This window comes from Mytilus californianus, unplaced genomic scaffold (assembly GCF_021869535.1).
Source record: "Mytilus californianus isolate M0D057914Y unplaced genomic scaffold, xbMytCali1.0.p SCAF_10, whole genome shotgun sequence".
Taxonomy (NCBI): Eukaryota; Metazoa; Mollusca; class Bivalvia; order Mytilida; family Mytilidae; genus Mytilus; species Mytilus californianus.
This window is the reverse complement of record NW_026262582.1, coordinates 78,969,542-78,983,322: the sequence shown is the minus strand read 5'-3', so window position 1 is coordinate 78,983,322 and position 13,781 is coordinate 78,969,542. Positions and strand designations below refer to the sequence as shown.

General features: G+C 32.9%; 1 protein-coding gene across 1 annotated transcript in view; it reads left to right on the top strand.

Moving 5' to 3' along the window:
- LOC127718596 (uncharacterized oxidoreductase YtbE-like) overlaps positions 1 to 13,781 on the top strand; it is a 470,207-nt gene that overhangs the window by 417,899 nt on the left and 38,527 nt on the right. The window lies entirely within an intron of this gene.

Sequence of the window (13,781 nt, the reverse complement as noted above, 5' to 3'; positions counted from 1 at the left end):
TTGTTTTTCCTTGTTCTATTTAGTGGGCATCCCATTGGTAGCTGCACATGCACTGTGCATGTTTTTATTGTGTTTGTTCTAGTATTATGACACATGGTGCAGATTTGCAAAAGAGGAGGTGTGTGTGCGAACATAAAACTGGTTAAATCCCACCTTAGTTTGTGTCTATACCAAGTGAGGCTTGCTGGACCTTAAGTTGTTTGTCATTGTTTGTACTGTATCATATGTTTTTTCTTAAGTCTGGTAAGTTGTTGAAATTAAAATCCTATCAAAACGGGTTTTTCACAAAATTTACCATTTTTTCACATAAAATAAGGTTTTACCACACTTTTGACCCCTGGGAACAATTCAGGATGACCTTAATACATTGTACCTATATATCGGTTTTGATAAATTCCAGTGCAAGAAGATATTTCTCAAAATTTGAGATTTTAAACGAGAAGTAAGTTTATACCAATTTTATTTCAAAATGGTTTTCTAATTTTTGAAATACTTATTTACACTTACATATCAATCCTTGTTGAAATCTTAGCATAAGAAGACAATTTCACTGTATCCTCCAATTTAAATGCAAATATTGAACCAAGATTACATGGAAAAGCATATATTATACATTTTACATAGATCTTGAGTTTTATTGTAATTGAAGCAAAAAGTTGTTTGTTCAAATCTGTAAAATTTTTAACAAACATATATTTTTACTCCAATCTTTTCCCAATTTTTATAATAATCAATCGAGAATGTGACACTTTTGGATAGCGTAGTATACACCTTTATATATTTTTGTTGAAAACTTAGCACAAAAAAGATGCTTTTCAAAATTTCTGATTTTTAACACAAGACATCTTCGTTAGGCAAGGGTTACGATCCTGTCCGAGGGGACTGGATCGTATGCCTTGGCTAGCGAAGATGAACAGAAGAGTGCAGACACTGAAATGTGTTGCCTGCTTTACTTACTATTGTGACTGAATTTATGTTGAAATTTGAAAATATAAAAATAAGAAGATACGACAACTCTTCACAAGAGACCAAATTACTCAGAAATTAACAACTTAAGGTACGGCCTTCAACAATGAGCAAAACCCATACCGAAATGTCAGTTGTTAAAGGCCCCGAAATGACAAATGTAAAACAATTCAGAACATGAATGTGTCCATAGTACACGGATGCACCACTCGCACTATCATTTTCTATGTTCAGTGGACTGTAAATTTGAGGTCAAAACTCTAATTTGGCATTAAAATTAGAAAGATCATATCATAGGAAACATGTGTCCTAAGTTTCAAGTTCATTTGACTTCAACTTCATCAAAAACTACCATGACCAAAAACTTTAACCTGAAGCAGACTGGACGGATGAACAGACACACAGACCGAAAAACATAATGCCTAGGTGGGGCATAAAAATTACGGCCTGGTTTATGTACAAAATAATGAACAAAAAACAAATAAGATATAAAGCAACAAACAACAAAAACTGAATTAGTTTACAAGCTCCTGACTTGGGACAGGCGAAGTCTGTTATATGAAGTTTTTACTATAAGTATCACATACACTTAACATTATCAATTATCCATGAAAATGAGGTCAGATGAACCATACCTTATGTACAATCATTGCATACAGCAAATATTGTTTACATGTTGCTTATAGTTAAGTATCTGATAAAAAAACTTAACCTTGATCATTGATCCATGAAATGAAGTTGAGGTCAGGTAAACCCTGTCTGATGGACATGTATACCTTGCAAAGAACCAATATACCAAATACAGTTAGTTATCCTATTACTCATAATATTGGAAATTCAAACAACAAAAAATAAAATGCTCCAGACAACACATCTTGATACGACCGCAAATGTTGAACCCTAAACAAGTATGGTCACAACATTCAAGCTTATTACAGCTCTGTATTTGGATTGTGATTTAAAATTTAACACAGTCAAGGTTTCTGAAACGGAATGAATGTTGTCTATATGAACTTAAAAAAATCTGAAATTGGACATTTACCTGCATTTGCATTATGGTCCAATATCCAAAATCTAAATGCTTGGATAGATTCAGCATATCAAAGAACCCATAGAACATAATTTTGGTTAAACTCAAACTAAGTTTAATTTTGGACCCTTTGGGCCTTAATATGAACAAATTTGAAAACCAGACCCAAAAATCAAAATTCTAAATACACAGTTAGATTCAGCATATCAAAGAGACCAAAGAATTCAATTATTGTTGAAATCAAACAAAATTTTATTTTGGACCTAAAAAGACCTCAATGTGGACCAATTTCAAAAAGGACACAAAAATTCAAAATAGGGTACATGGTTAGTTTTGGCATATCAACTAAATAATTTAATTTTTTATGAAATCAAACAAAGTTTAATTTTTGACCCTTTGGACCTCAATGTGGACCAATTTAAAAACGGGGCACAAAAATCGAAAATCGCTATATACAGTTTGATTCAGCATATTAAAGAACCCCACAAATTCAAGACTTTGAATTAAACCCCATTGAAATTGGTTAAAAAATAAGCAATTTATACAAAAGCTATTGTTTTTTGCCCTTTTTTCCTTTAGAACGGAGGTATAAAGCCTTGTGCTACAATTTCATAGAGATCCACACACTTATACACAAGTTATTGTCCTGAAACAAGAAAAATACTTGTTTTTGGCCAAGGGACAACGACAACAACATAATTTGCAGTTGTATAAAAACTAAAAAATTTCAATCAGTCTATGAACCATGAAAATGATGTCAGGGACAATGGACACATGAAACAGAAGACAGTAACTTCGTTAACATAAAGTATTTGTGTATAAGGTATGAAGAATCAAAGTCATCTACCAACAGAATATAAAGCTAAATGCAAATAGTTTCCGCAGTTACTGGATTGTAATCCGTTTGACTTGCATTCGCAGGTGACACAAAAAAATAAGTCAGAAATCAATATTTAACATTGGGAACCAATTTTGAAAAGCATATCATAACTTGTATATCAAATTTTGTGAAAATGTTTCTCAAAGTTTGTGATTTTTTTTTTCAAGTACCAAGTTTTCTACCACTATTTCCCAAAAATCACTTCTTTAAGTACATTATTTGTATTATCATTTTGATTACCACCGCTATTGACTAATTTCAACACCCCCAAACAGTAAAATTTTATTACAATTATAATCTGTATTATAAAACCTTAAATTTTACAGGAAAAATACTCCCACTACTGGGAAAAATCTGTTAAGAATTTAATAGTTTTTTATGTAAAGCCTTCATTATAACATGTTTTCAACAAATATAGAATTTACAGCTGAATGATTTCAATAATTCCCCCGACTGTATATATATTATAGACTTTATAGTAACAATGTTGCATTTTTTTATGATTAAACTAATCGTGTTAATGAACCATTGGCTGTAGTCCAAATATAAAATTTAATAAAAAATCCCATTAACTAAGATACAAATAGACATGTACATAAAATTTGAAAATTACTATCAAAAGTGTAAACACATATATATATTAATACCCCATTTAGTTTTATTCAAAATTACCTCAGGAAATAGTTTCTTGTGTTTCCTCTCATTATCAGGTATAGATCTTGCTGGAATGTCAGACCTTTTTAATAGGACAATCCCTCATACAAAGGAGAACCAGTCCTACTGTTATAGTGGGGAACCTTGGACCTCTCACGTCAAATACTGGTAGACCACTTCTGAAAGACAATTTAACAATAAACATTAATTTCAAAAATTGAGATAACACTAATTCAAAGTGAGGTCACTAAATAGTTCTTTAATCCAAACAAATTTTAGATCTAAACATGCTAAAGGAAGTTAAATACATGGAATATTAACAGTAACAATTTTTAGACCTGCTAACTTTCAAATTCATGGGGGATTTCCCCATGAGATTTTTTACCAGAATTTTGATAATCTATTATATAAACCATGATAAACAGACATTCAAATGAGTTAAAAGGATATTTAAGCACAAACATACTCATTCAAACAATATTTTACTATTAGATTAAATACAATTATGACAATATACAATGTATGAGGAGCATTGGCCAATTAGGTCATAGATCTATCACTTAAAATCCACTAGGGAGATTTTGAAAAGTTGGCAGGTATGAATTTTACTGAAACATACACGTACAAGTCTGTACATTTATGCTTATTTCCACAATGTCCCTTCAGAAAAATTATTTAATATTCTGCACTTTGACCTGATTACTGTGATATCCAGTAACAAGTGTTTCATAAATATTCAGAAAACAAATTTCAAATAAATCTTGTAAGACCTTATGGGTTTTGCTCATTGTTGAGGCTGTTATCTACATCTACATCTGCTGTGCAGTGATCTGTAGTTGTTAATTTCCTACCGTAACAAAAAGAAACTGGCACCATTAAACACCAAGGTCTTCTCGTTTAGGACATGTTATGAGGATCACTGTCTCTCAAAATGCTATTTTGTACGACTTTTTGAGCCCCCCTGGCAAAGGAGTTTCTGTTCCCCTTGAGTTTCACATCATAAAAACACAACTTGTACAACTCTATCTTCGGGGAAAATAGAGTAAATTACTTTTATTTTATCTTTAATACCGACAACAAAGGAGCAGCATGTTTATTGTTCATTTAAACAGCTTGCTAAGTTGCTTTTATTATTTTTTTTTTTGGCTAGAGTTGTGAATTTGACACAAAAACAAAGGCCTAGCGGCCACTTCAAAAGCCTGCTATTTCTGGGCGATTGAGTGTCGTCCATAAAATTTATACCACACGAATCGGGCGAGTTTCGATTATCTAACTTTCAATTTGGGCAACTTGAAATTACTCTACTCACCTGTACCGTGGCTTTCTGTGACACACTACCATCTTCGAAGCGGCGAAGAGGAACAACAATGCGTAACTACGCATGCTCAAGATCGTTCATTTCAAAAAGTACAATTAGCCCATACCGGACGGTATTGTCAAGATTTTCAATAACGGTCGGGTACCAGTCTAGCAGGTCACCAGGTCACGTTAAAGCAAGTAAAAAATTTCAATAACAACTTTAAAGGTCACATGTCTTTTCAAATGAGACGTCTAGATCGCAAGGTTTCCCGCGAACATCTAGGGATCACATGTTGGAGGCAGGTAAAGAAATGAGTCATTTTAATGGTCTACTTGAGTATAAGTCTCGATTATAAAGACGCATATTAAATTTTGTTTGTAAAGTTGAGCGTCTGGGTAACTTAGACTGATTGAGTATACAATATCATGTATATTAATTTTGACAAACTCTGCAGTAACAAAAAACATAACGAAAGTAACGTAAATCAATGAGAGTTTTATTTTTTTGTGTGTGTATTTCTGCTTGACCAGCTGTTTTTAATTTTTTTTTTTACTTTACACACCCAAAAAAATAAATAACTAGAGTTTTTGTCTATTGGACATCAATGTCGTTTTTATTTTTCGCACAGTTCTTTACTTCCATACACAACATGTCTGGCTACTGATCCAATTGTTGTATTTAGATATTTGATATCGTTAAAATCATGAGTAAATTTATAATATCGAATATAGAAATGTATACCATAGTTTTCTGACCAATTAAAATTTTTCTCAAACAGCAGCGGGAGTTGTTGCCAACTAGGTCTGACAAACGTTTTATTTTCAACATGAATTAAATCCGGGTACTTTTTAGATAACAGATACGGCACAATTGTTGAATGATATCCCCACTGACTTTTATTGTACGTTTTGTATTCGGAATGCCAAATGTTCAGGAAAGTAGCGTTTTTCTTTGCAAGAATAAGACCATTACTGAGATTCCAATCAACTGCACGACTCAAAGTAAATGGATATTTCCGTAGAGGATCCAGAGATCTAAGTATAATCTCATCTGTGTCAATGTAAATTCCTCCAAACCCTGCAAAAGAGAAGCTAAAAGTAATTGTCGAGTGCATACACTTATGCAAAGTAGTTTCAACAGAACAAATTGAATATTAAAATGAGGTATAAAAAATCAATAAACAAAACGATCAATACATAAATCAATCAATACATATACCGATCAATAAACAAATCAATCAATACATACATCGATCAATACATATATCAATCAATGCATACATCGATCAATATATATATATATATAAACAAATCGATCAATACATACATCGAACAATAAACAAATCGATCAATACATACATCGAACAAAAAACCACATCCTGTTCACTTATCAAATAAATAATCAATAATTTATACCTAAAATAATCATCCAATCAATAAAGGTAACTGACAAGTAGTTTAATAACAATGAATAAAGCAGGTCTCAACCAAAATCATACTTAAAAATTATAATAGATAGTAAACCTATTTGTATTAAAGGGGGGACAATTAAATCCTTATACCTAAGGGGAGACTACCAAACTTTTTTTTGTATAATAGGGGGGATACGTTTTCTAGGTGATGTCCATCGTCTATGGATGAATAGCAAGAAAGACAACTGACAACCTTTTGACGAAAGGTGAGGCAACTCATTCAAAAACTTTTTGACGTGAAGGATTTTATGAAAATGACAATTTACACACTTTTTAGTACAGGGGCCAAAGAAGACAACAAGATGAACGCAATGACAAACCTATTCCCTCTATTTGATCAATTTTACAATAACCAAACGGGAAGACGTGGTATGATTGCCAATGAAAAATTGTCTACCATCGACCAAAAAAGGAAAGTTGACCACAACAGATTGGTACAATGTTGTACTCACTCTATCTATCAAAAACCAAAGGACACTGATGTGAGGGCCACTGCAAAAATGTACAATGATGTACATACGCTATCTATCAAAGACCAAAGGACAATGATGTGAGGGCCACTCCGTGTATGTACAATGATGTTCTCACTATATCCATCAAAGATCTAAGGACGAGTATGTGAAAGTCACTACATGTACGTACAATGATGTACTCACTCTATCCACCAAAGATCTAAGGACGAGTATTGTAAAAGTCATTAAATGTATGTACAAGGATGACTTTTGTACTCACTTTATCCATCAAAAATCTAAGGACGAGTATGTGAAAGTCATAACATGTATGTTCAAGGATGACTTTTGTACTCACTCTATCCATCAAAGATCTAAGGACGAGTATGTGAAAGTCATTACATATGTGTACAAGGATGCACGTAATAGAGTGTACTCACTCTATCCATCAACAATCTAATGTCGAGTATGTGAATGTCACTACATGTAGGTAATCAAGTGTAATCACTCTATCCATCAAAGATCTAAGGACGAGTATTTGAAAGTCACTACATGTACGTACAAGGAAATACTCACTCTATCCATCAATAATAAAAGGGCAAGGATGTAATACAATACAGTTTTGTACAAGGATGTACTATCGTTATTCTTTAAATAACCACAGAACAAGTATGTTTGGGCCACAACAGGTATGTAAAAGAATGTACTCACTATATCCACAAAACACAAAAGGACAAGGAGGTGAGCGTCACTACAGGTATATAAAACGATGTACTCACCTTATCTATCAAAGACCACACGACAAGGATGTTAGGGTCACTATACGTATATAATCGAGGATTAACTCACTCTATCCACAAAACACAAAAGAACACAGATGTTAGGGTCACTACATGTTTGTACAAGGATGTACTCCCTCTATCCACCAAATACCAAATGACAGGATTAAAACAAGTATAGGTATGTAAAGAATGTACTCACTCTATCCACAAAACACAAAAGAACTAGGATATGAGGGCCAATGCAGGTACATAAAAGGATGTACTCACTCGATCCACAAAATATAACAAGACAATGATGTGAGGGTCACTACAGGTATATTAAAGGATGTACTCACTCTATCCACCAAATAGAAAATGACAAGGATGAAAACAAGTACAGGTATATAAAAGGATGTACTCACTCGATTCCCAAAAGACCAAAGGACAAGAATGAAAACCTATATAGGAATGTACAAGCATGTACTCACCTTATCTACCAAACACCAAAGTAAAAGGGTGTGCGGCATATGTATGTTCGAGCATGTACTCACTCTTTAAAGCCTGTATTCTGCCGATATCAGCTTTGTGTTCAATATTACCAAGGGGTTTTCCGAATACATCTTCTGGTGGACTTCTTTGAACATACATTATATTTGGCACCAAAGTCAATAGATATTCCCAGTATGTTCCGAATGGCAGGCGGTCTCCATGTACCAAAATAAGACACGGTTTCAAAAATCTACTGGCACTAAGAAAACTAAGAAAATGATAAAAATTCATTTCCCGTTTAGAAAACCAAATGTAATGAACTAAGTTTGGGACCGGTTCTTCATCAAGACAATTCTCCATTACAAATGTCTGCAGGCATTCAGAATTTTCCGGGAAAACTTGAACTGTTGCCATTCGCTTAACATATATAAGTTCTATATTAGGTTTTATAATCTGACAATTGATATGAGCTTGCACGTGCTCCGACATATTTGTTATATCAGGCATATCTGCGCATGGTACTTTACAATTAAAACTCCAGTTATCCGAATTTTCCACCGGACATCTAAACGAAGTTTGATTTTTTGTTCTTTCTTCATGAACATCATTGGTTAAATTAGTTTCCCTTGTTGAATATGTCCTGTCACCTAATAAAGCATTGTTGTGGGATATGCGTACAGGACTGGAACCAACATCGAAAGCTCTCTGGTTATCTAAAACCAGTTAAAAAATATGAAAGCAAAGAGAAAATAAATATGAGAGATAGAGAAGGAAATAGACAATCTAAATGATATATTGTACAAAATGTTCAACAATTTGACATATAACCATGAAATTAAAAAGTTACTCAGCTTGAAAACAATCCTGATGACATGGTTTTGAATAAAACCAAATCATTTTGTATTCATATTTTTTTTACATAAATCTGCAATCAGTTTTCGATAAACGGATGAAGTTTTTGCCAGTACTGTCCATTTTTAAGGATTTGGTCGCATGTGTGTGTAAACTCACGTCATTGTGTCATATTTACGTAATCGTGTTGTTATACTTCAAGTACGCCATTGTTTTGTCATACTTACGTCATCGTGTTATTATACTTACGTAATCGTGTTGTTTTACTTACTTCGTCGTGTTGTCATACTAACGTTATCTTGTTGTTAAAGTTACGTTATCGTGTTGTCATACTTACGTCATCGAGTGGTTATAGTTACGTCATCGTGTTTTCAAACTTACGTCATCGAGTGATCATAGTTACGTCATTGTGCTGTACACAAGAAGTGGTTTTTCTAATCATTTTCAGAAAAGATTGAAAATCTCTTTGGAAACGGCCCTTGTGTGAAATTGGACAAACATCTTTACGGATGCGTAATCAGTGCTCTTTGCTAAATAATAATGAACATATTGGTAATTTAAGAATTAATTCTTTCATGCCATGCTCTATGCTCATTTTAACAAGGAAAATTTAGATCGTGTGTACTTCGAAGCGGACCTATAATACACGCTCGAAAGGCAGCCATTTTGATTTGATGAACCAAAAATGTTATAAAAAATCAAAAATTTAACAATAAAAAATGAGCAGATACATTTAAACTTACTTTTAGAATGATTTCATTTAATTTCCTAGCGAGCAACACCAACAAAAATGTCCAATTTGATCTCCTGCGTTGTTCAAAATTCTACTGACGTTGCAATTTCAATTGTGACGTCAATCACGTGCAGCCCATGTTTTATTGGAATGAAAAGAAGAACGTCATATTATAATATACTATAACACCTTGCATGTACATTCACACAGTGACATAATTCCTTAGGACTTTATATAAACAAATAGAGAGTTCTGTTCGTGTGCTTCTAGCATAGTTTTTACATCTAAAAATTCGGAAATTTTAAAAGTCTTTAATCAACTCTGAATTCTGTTTTTGTTTTGAGAATACTAATTTTCATTATAAAGGTTTGGAAAATAAATATTTTGAGGAGAGAATGTGATTCCGCCTTTTGGAAAAACAATTGATACTTACCGTTACTGTCAAATATGGGCGGTTCCACTCCTGTGTAAAAATTTTCAAAATCATTTCCAATTTGGTGGTTTCCAAACATCAAAAGTAGGCCAATAACTAGGAAAATAATTAAATTTCTCATATTTTTCACATTTTAGTATTCCTAGTATTTATTCAATTGTGTATGAAATAAAACACCCGTCTGCTGTATTGATGTATCTTTAATTTATGCAAGAAGATGACCACGACACATTAACCGAGTGTGAGAAATAAACTAGACAATGTAAATCAATGCATATTATACATATGAATTAAAGATTGATTAAGTGTGGTGTGTTTGGCGTCCGGTGACAGAAAAAAAGTTTAGAGCCACCTCAAGGCGTTTGAAAATTGAACACATGTTGAAAATATGGCATGACTTGTTGAATTAAAGGGCATACTTTTATCAGTTTTTGAAAAGTGCGATTTTTTTTTAAATGATACGTCCTTCTGTCTATATGTATACTGTTAAAGAAAATACAGGAATATAGGAGAGTTCCAGGAACGTTGTTGTTTAAATGTGGAGATAGAAAAAGTCATACCACGTGACATATTTGTATGCACATTCCTAACGTTTTTTAACACAGGCATACAAATATTGATTTTAATAGATTACCACTTAAGGATGTACTTAGGTGAGGTTTAGGAATTTGTGTCAGATGTTCAGACTCTTTGGTTTTTTCCTACGATACAGGGTAAAATATTTTGCCCTAAAACACCCATTTTTCTTTTCATATAAGACTTCAATAGCTCATAAAAGGTCATTTACCAAAATTTAAGCAGATTCTTGATTTCTCTTCTTTCGATTAGAGCCCCTAATAATACCAATGCAAATATAAGATAAAAGTCCGAGTCAGCCTTCTCCCGCCAATTCTTAAATCTCAAATATCTCCAAAAAGAGCTCCATAACCTATCAACATTTTTGGTTTATTTTGTTCTTTAACGAAAGCCCTTTCGACTTAAAGTATCAATTTAAATTTCAGATTTTTTGATTTTCACCTAAGTACATCCTTAAACAAGTTGACCACGCTTTTCTAGTTTAACCTGTTTACCCTGATGAGAACCTTTTGTATGGTGACATCGCCGATATGTTGATGTTTTCATGCAGACGATATTGAATTGATCCCAGCACGGCGTAGATTTTGTGTGTAAAATAAAACCGGAAACGGTAAAATGGACTATCTCGAAAACAAATATTTCCTTACCTCGTTTTTAGTTTAGTATATTGCACGCACATATGCACAGATTGAGAACAAGTTTTAAAAGTTATTTCACAAAATTCATTTATAATGATTGACCATGTATACATGTATGTGAACATAAGTGACGTTTTACGACGTTAAGTCTAAGACGTACCTGCATAAGGAAGAAACAGTCGCTTTTATCATACTTCATGTTAAAATGCTATTCCTGGCATTAGGTTGGCCTTTTGTGTACTCGGGCAGATAAAGGAAGTCAACTTTAAAGCACTGTGATTAGATGTTAAGGTATAATATATATTTTATTATTTATTCATGAATAACTGTATTGTGTTTAATTACAGGATAACTTTTGAGACACGTGGAAATATGTTTGGCTTTCATTTTTTATGTAAATTGACGGTGGTAATGGATACTATAAACAAGCTTCGTTCAAAGATGGTCATGCCACCATTTGACTTTAATATCTAAAACAGAATACTAAAGTTCTTATATCCCACAATACTATTTTGTCCTTGTTTTTATTATAAAAAGTGGAAAATTTATAGAACATATTAGTTAGTCTTTTCGCCTTTTGGGGAAAAAATACAACCACTTATCCGAAACTGTATTACTTTTCTATTCGCGGAGACGCTTGATCAATTGTGCGCTTGCTCAACTACGGATTGTTGTTATGTACAAGACGTCATAGTTTTCCTATTATTACTTTCAATCTAAATGGCAGATCATTCAGTATAATAAATTAGATAACACAAAGATGAGAGAGTGGTAGAGCAGATTGTTACCACAAGAAAACATTGTCAACCGATGCAGATGTTCTATATTTTAGAATGGGCGTTCCCTTAATTGTTAAGCAGAAATATCTTAATCAACCAATCATCTGGTAAATAATTGTCTCATTTTCATACATACCATATCTCCTTATTTTATAAAGAGTAATCATCGCTGTTCATATTAGATTTATATAAAGTTTTAAGTAAAGTTAAGTCTGTTATGCTATATTTCTGCAGTATAATTTGACTATGTTGACTGGTAAAAGCAATTATATCGTCAAGATAGCGGTAAGTTTTATAATTCTTTTATCATAATCCATTATAATAATAATCGAAGAAGCTCTATAGCGTTTAGCCTTAAACTGTGATTCTACAGTTACAAGTCTCATATTAAAGGAGTGTTGTTGGTGCCAATAGGAAAACGTATAATTACGTTTTATAATGTCTTATCAACTACATGTAACTAGTATGTAGTACCTTTACAATTTATACGATAAAAAAGTCATCCGATATATGCATTGTCTCGTTTCCGTTGGTTATTGTGAATTTACAATGATAAATAAAAAGCAGAATTTAGATAATACATTTAATGTATAAATACAAAAATATATTTATATATGACAGAACGGATGAAAACGACGCTTTACTAGGTGCATTGTTTAAATTACATGCGTCCTCATTACAACAGGTGGTGCATATCCAGCTGCTTCCTGTTTGATCACATGGGTCGGATTCCGAATGTTCTTTTATTTGCAGGTGACACGAGGAATTTTTCGTACAGGTCTTGATTATTGAAAGCTGTTCGCTTACCTCTGTAAAATGAAAACAAATAACACATCACTTAATATGTTAAAGTTATGGTAAATGATAACAATTTAAATATGTCGTATCTCATTCTTAACAAAATATCTAGAAGAGAAAGAAACACGTAGTATAATCCTCAATGTCTTCTGTTTACTTGTGTTGATCGGTTGCTGACTCATTGACGCGTTCTCCACATTTCGTCCGTACAAAATAAATAGGACCACTTTTTTACAATGTATTAGTGAATAAATTAACGAGTGAAGTAAGTCATCAAATTCACATTAGTAATAGCGAAAAAAACTGACATGATTCGAAGAGGTTTCTAAACACAATACCTCTTATTAATGGAACTTTCGCTAGTTGAAGCAAGATTAATTATATGTATCAGCGGGGAAAAAGTATGACAAATAAAAAGTTGGTACAATGTAAATGCCCAAACACATAATTAACAGCACCTGGTGATGATTGAATTCCACAACCTGTTCCGGTCGTTCGTGGCTTTTGGCATTACCTACTGTTAAGAAGTCATCGCATTCACTTCTTCATAGTAATAACGTCATTATTTAAATGTATAAGAACTTTAACGGTAGTGAAAAGAAACTTATTGAACAGACGTTGATATTTGGTTGAAATAGGTCGCATTGTTTTAATTTAAATTCGTTTACAGATTGCAACGGTGCAGAATTCTTTGATTTCATTCTATTTATTTTAGAAGAAAACAATGTGGTCGATCGTATGTTAGAACTTCTGGCGTTCTCGATCACCAGGTTAGCTTCGGTAAATTTTTATGATTCATAAATTAATAACAGACTTCTCACGTGTTCATGCTTGCTTCGGACCCAGTTAGAATTTAAACAACTGTACCTAGATTTCAATCGTTTAAAGGTATATAACTATGATTAATCGCACAGTTACGTCCAATTTATCATGCAGGGTCGATTTCCTTTGAATTTATTCCAGATCAGGGAT